A 6,341-nucleotide genomic window follows, 5' to 3' on the forward strand; every position below is an offset into this window, starting at 1 on the left:
AGGCCCAGCATGAGGCCCCAAGCTGGCATGTCTGGCGTAACTAAGCACCCAGTTAGACGTGCCATGTGACTCATGACCTATTTGACCAAAAGGGAKTGGATCTAAGTGATGTGACACCCAAATGTGTCTCCAGACCCTTTCTCTCTGTGGCTAGAGGATAGACATCTCCTCTGGTGACTAGTAACTCTGAGGCCTTACCCGGCTTCTCACCCAGCCTAGTTGCCCTGGCAGCCCTCGATGGCCAGAGGTGGTCATCATATGACTCTGAAGTCTTCTCAGTGATGACCACTTATTATTTAGAATTAGGTTACAATTATACAGTGTGTGGAGCTAGGCCACATGTAATAATGAATGCCTTTGCAGTGAAGGTCAAGCCTGCAGGCAGTGTCACAGAGAATATATGGATGAGTAGGGTAACTTACAGGGCTGGCACAATGACTGTATGATTGTGTAACCGACGATTATGGATGAAGACCGTCATGAGAAGAAAATAACCGGCATAACCGTTTTTTTGGTGTGGAACGAACAGCTGACCGAAGATGGGGCGGCCGGGCATTCGTGCAGTTGTGTCCGTTTCCGCGGTAARGTGGACTCTTTACAACGTGATGTAACTGTGTTGCTCCTTGCTGAAACGAGCGAGGCGTTGTAGCAAACAAGTCTTTGGTTGCCTAGGCAACGGCCCCTCCCTGCAGCAGCACATGCAGTCAGGGCAGGAGGAAAGGAGAACATRTTTGCTATTCAAACGATTATAACGGTGACCGCGGTCATTTGGCTGACCAATAACCGCCATCCAAAATCCCATGACTGTCACAATCCTAGTAACGTAATAATAGGAAACAATGCATMTATTTTATCAGTTTTTGAGCAGATGGTTATTTTAAGGTACAGGATCTAGGATATGACACCTGTGATTTTACATTTCAAACGGATCCCACCTTGTGCAAAGTACTGTGTATCAGGATATTTGTGAAACACACTTTCTGTCTTGTGCTAGGTTCSAGGAGAAGGGGAACCTGGAAGTGCTCCTCTTTACTATCCAAAGCAAGCTCAGAGCTAACAACCAGAAACCATACGTGCCTCATGAAGGGAAACTCATCTCTGATATCAATAAGGTAATGAATAAGTGGGAATAAGGAGTGTCTCAAATGCCTGAACAGATAATGCAATAGCTGGACATGTCTTGGCAAATATAAAATCCTTCTTTATCAGTATCAGTTTTTTTTTAATGTAGCAAATCAGTGCAAATTACTCCTCTTTATGTTTGCATTATGCAAACTGCATTGTGCTGCTTTATGGGTACACTTTCCTCTGTTTTTCATTTGGCTAGGCGTGGGAGAGGCTGGAGAAGGCGGAGCATGAGAAAGGCGTGGCCCTACGTCAGGAGCTGATTCGCCAGGAGAAGCTGGAGCTGCTGGCCCAGCGGTTTGACCACAAGACCACCATGAGACAGGCGTGGCTCAACGAGAACCAGCGCCTCGTGTCTCAGGTAGGGACCACAGGGCCACAGTGACTAGTGTCTCTAACATATCAGACAGGGGCCATATCCTAACAGTCTTATAGCAATAGTTTTATAATGTAGCTGTGGATTGAGAATGAAATGTCTTTAGAATGTCTTTTAAGAACCAATGGCAAAGTATTGTATAACATGAATTACTTTTTAATGGACAGTGGTATATTAAGATTTATTTTCATATGACTGCATTGCCCTGACTGAGTAAACCCTTCCACAATCACCTGCCTGTAGTTAAGTGATCCTCTGCCTGACTGAATGTCCCGTCCCACCAGGATAACTTTGGCTACGACCTGCCAGCGGTGGAAGCCGCCATGAAGAAGCACGAGGCCATTGAGGCAGACATCTCGTCGTACGAGGAGCGCATCGGGGTGGTGGTGGAGCTGGCTGGGGAGATGGAGACGGAGGGCTACTACGACATCCGGCGCATCTCGGCCCGCAAGGAGAACATCCTGGGCCAGTGGAGCCTGCTGAAGGAGCTGGTGGTGGGGAGGAAGGCCCGGTTGGAGAAGAACCTGGCTCTGCAGAAGACCTTCCAGGACATGGTCTACATGATCGACTGGATGGAGGACATGCAGGTGAGACAAGTATTTTGTCATGCATTTTACGTTACATGAACACTATACTGTCTCTAAGTTGTGTCGACTCAACAGCATGGGTTGTGGGTTGACATTTGTGTGCACATGAAATGATAATGTGGAGATACAGTACATGAAAAAACAGTGAGAAATCCTTGAGACGTTGACTTTTAAGTTTTAGTACAGGCAGGCTGGTCAGTGGAGTGTCAGGAAGGTGACCAAGCTCCCTCTCACCACAGGTCCAGCTCCTGTCCAAAGACTTCGGCAAGCATCTGCTGGAGGTGGACGACCTGCTGCAGAAACACAGCCTCCAGGAAGCTGACATCACAGCGCAGGCAGATAGGGTGCAGACCCTTAACTCAGCCGCTCTCAAATTCACCACCATTGAAGGTAAGACATCAGATGGCTATGTTCACAGATCAGCTTTAGTGAGAAGTGGAATGTGCTTTGATAACAACTTGGTGATTTTGAGGGATGAAATATTTGGATTTGATAGGATTAGAAATACTGACTGTGCTGTTATGTATCCCTTGGTCCTGGAAAAATGCACAGTTCAAAAAAACAAATGTTTTGTATTAAGAGTGTGTAGGAGTATAGTTTACTGTACATTGAGTGGTGAAGTTGGCCATGGCACTTCCAGAGAGACCCACAAGAGGGCAAGCATGAGTTTCCACAACATATTTTCTGAAGATCCATTTACAATACAAAAGTATTTACATTTTGTGGATATTACATAGTTATTTTGGAAAACTTTATGCTCGTTTTATATCAGTAATAGGGTTTTGTTTACATGCAAAGTTCATTGAGTTTTTAGAGACAGTCCGCCATATACATCTCTAATACAGACATGTATATTGAGTGCTGTCCCCTGTCCCCTATTCTCTCTCCTTCCCAGGCTACCAGCCCTGTGACCCCCAGGTGATCTGCAACCGGGTCAACCATGTCAGCACCTGCCTGGAGGAGCTCAAGCAGCTGGCGGCCAAGCGGTGCTCGGAGCTGGAGGAGTCTCAGCACCTCTGGGCCTTCTTCCAGGAGGTGGAGGAGTCCGAGGCCTGGATCCGCGAGAAGAGCTCCATCCTGGTCGCCCAGACCTGCGGCAAGGACCTGAGCAGCGTGCTGCGGCTGCTCCAGAAACACAAGACCCTGGCTGGGGAGCTGCTGGCCCACCGCTCCCTCCTCCAACAGACCATGAAGAAGGGCAAGCAGATCCTGATGGAGAAGAGTTTCGGCACGGGGGGCATCCAGGAGCGCATCATGGAGGTGAAAGGGGAGTGGAAGAGGCTGGAGGACCAGGCGGCGCAGAGACTGGGCCACCTGCAGGAGGCACTCAATTTCTTCCAGTTCAGCACGGAGACGGACGACCTGCTGGCCTGGCTGCAGYACGCCTACCGCCTGGTTTCCAGCGAGGACTTTGGCCACGATGAGTACTCCACCCAGTCACTGCTCAAGAAGCACCGGGGTGTGTGCGAGGCAGTGGACAAGCACCGGATGCACGTGGTAACTCTGCGCAAACACATGGTGGCGCTGCCACTGCACTACCGGGAGCTGGACGAGGTGCAGTCGAGGATGGGCGAGGCGGAGCAGCTGTACGCCGAGGTGGCCGAGGTGGCCGTCCTGAGGCAGCAGTGGCTGCACGACGCGCTGGCCGTCTACCTCATGTTCAGCGAGGTCAACGCCTGCGAGGTGTGGATCGACGAGAAGGAGCAGTGGCTCAACAAGATGGAGGTCCCAGAGAGGCTGGAGGACGTAGAGGTCATAGCCCACAGGTACAGCTCCCGTCTGGGGTGGAGATCATAGGGAGAATGTTAGATTTAAGTCATGCTTCTAGTTCTAAAGTTAGTCATGTGTTTTTCGGGAATCCGTTGCTTGAACCCTCCTAAGGGCGACATAACACTGTCATAGCAATGTCATAATCAGTCATATCTAGCTGATGGCTCTATTGCGTTTAAAACACACATTCTCCATCCTCTTATCTCACACTCTTTAGGTTTGAGAGCCTGGACCAGGAGATGAACAGCCTGATGGGAAGGATCCTGGACGTTAACCAGATAGTGCAGCAGCTCCTGGACAATGGTCACCCCAGCTCTACAGAGGTCAGAGGTTGTCAGGACCACCTCAACAGCAGGTAACCCACCCCAATGTTCTCTGACTGACCAACTCTGGGGTGTATTTCACTAGGAACCAAACAGAAGAAAAAGGTCAAAACGGGGAAGGACTAAACTGAACTTTACCAACAAGAATGTTTTGTTACAGTTTGCTATGGTGTGCAGCAAAGAATGCACCCCAGGTCTATTCCACAACAAGACAATATGTGATGAAAACGTGATTTATCTGCGTTGCGAAATAACATGGGAATTATGTTTAGTTGGATAGAGATTCATCAACACAGGTCATTTATTACAAAACTAAACACTACATATGCTGTGTTTATACAGGCAGCCCAATTCTTAAAATAGCTGAACTGATTGGATCAAAGACCAATTAGTAAAAAAAAAAATAAAGATCAAGATTGGGATGCCGGGTGTAAACGCAGCCATAGAAACACATCTGTCAATCCATGTACAGCACATGGTGCGTAGTGCATAGTTTTTTTTTTTCTTCCAAGTGTCCCAGTTACCTCATTGTTAGCTAATTTCCTGCCAAATAAGGGAGGGGGGGGGGGGGGTACAGATCGGGAGCAACCAGAAGCAATGATGATCACATGCCTCTGGCTGATAGAACTGGAAGGGGACCCGAGACCCTAGTGACACCATGGTGACACAGGCAGACAGATCTGAGGCCAGGGCCAGGGTAGTGGAGGATGGTTTTGGTGAAATGCTACAGTGGCCCAGTTCCTCCTGACCTTGGCATACAGAGCCTATCTCAGGGTGACCATCTGTGTCGACTGCCTACCACACCGGGTGCAAGACCAACATGCCCAAAATGTGTTCTCTTTGGCTTTACTATATTCTCCCTCAGTCTCAAACTGTTATGGTTTTAGTTATGACTAAGTATAGCATTCATGGATATTGTACATCTCTATGACATAGTTTCGGTAGACTTTGTCCTCTCTTGTTCAGGTTTGCTTCATGTTTCGATCATATCTGGTCAATGGTCCTATATAATATTGCTACCCTTTGAAGCCTCTAGCTTSGGGGTTTTGGCATGACGTCATGTTGGATATGCTTTGCTGAATGAGTATAATTCATGCCTGTTCTTTTGCATYGGGACCATATTACTTGGAGTGGAAACAAGCTAGACACAGCCTGTGTCAAGACAAAGACAAAACCCTTTGAGATGCAAATGACAACTAACAAACAAAACCAATGTCGCTTATTAATGCATTCGATCAATTGCACTATTGATTCCATCCTCTTGGGCTCTGTTGGTAAATTAAAATAATATATATTTTAATAGTCTATATATTTTTCAAACATGAATTGTGACAATTGTAACAATAGTTAATACTTAGTGTATGTTTTAGTATACTGACTGAATTATATGTGAATTAAAAGCTTCAAACAGATGCAGACTGACCCAGGCCCCTTCCCCACCCCTGCGCCCCTGTCTGTCCCCCCCTCTCCCCCCCACTGTGCCCCGTCCTATTAACCCCCCACCCCCACCCCCACCCCTGGGCCCCTGTCTGCCCACTCCCCACCACTGTGCCCCTGTCTGTTACGTCCCCCTCCCCACACCTGTGGCCTTGTCTGACCTCCCCACCCCTGTGCCCCTGTCTGTTACGTCCCCTCCCCACCCCTGTGGCCTTGTCTTTCCCCTCCCCCTCCCCCACTTATGTGCCCCTGCCTGATCCCCACCCCTGTGCCCCCTGTCTGTCCCCTCTAGATGGACCGCATCGTGGAGATGGTGGAGCAGAAAAAAGGATCACCTGGACTCTGTCTCCCGTTCTCCAGAACTACCTGCTGGAGTGTGCTGAGATCAAGTCCCAGATCCAGGAGAAGCGCAAGGCCATCGACGCCACTCAGTACGTGGGCAGTGACCTGGGCGGGGTCCTGGCCCTGCAGCGCCGACTCTCCACCATGGAGGGGGCCCTGGCCGTGCTGGAGCCCAAGCTGCTTCACCTGCAGCAGGAGGCAGAGGAGCTGGCTATCTCGCACCCGGCCAAGCCATGGAGGTCCTGGAGCACTTCGAGGGCATTAGTGTGGAGTGGAGGAGCTGAAGCACACGCTGCAAGGCTGCGAGGACTCTCTGATGGTGGCGGGGCGGCTGCAGCAGTTCATCCAGGACCTGGACTCCTTCCTGACGTGGCTATGCAA

The 6,341-nt window shown here is 49.4% G+C and overlaps 1 pseudogene; it reads left to right on the forward strand.

Annotated features, from left to right (window-relative positions):
- The first annotated feature begins 1,345 nt into the window (after positions 1–1,345).
- LOC111957207 (spectrin beta chain, non-erythrocytic 4-like) overlaps positions 1,346–6,341 on the forward strand; it is a 50,908-nt pseudogene continuing 45,912 nt past the window's right edge.

The sequence above is a fragment of the Salvelinus sp. IW2-2015 genome, linkage group LG4p (genome assembly GCF_002910315.2).
Source record: "Salvelinus sp. IW2-2015 linkage group LG4p, ASM291031v2, whole genome shotgun sequence".
NCBI lineage: Eukaryota > Metazoa > Chordata > Actinopteri > Salmoniformes > Salmonidae > Salvelinus > Salvelinus sp. IW2-2015.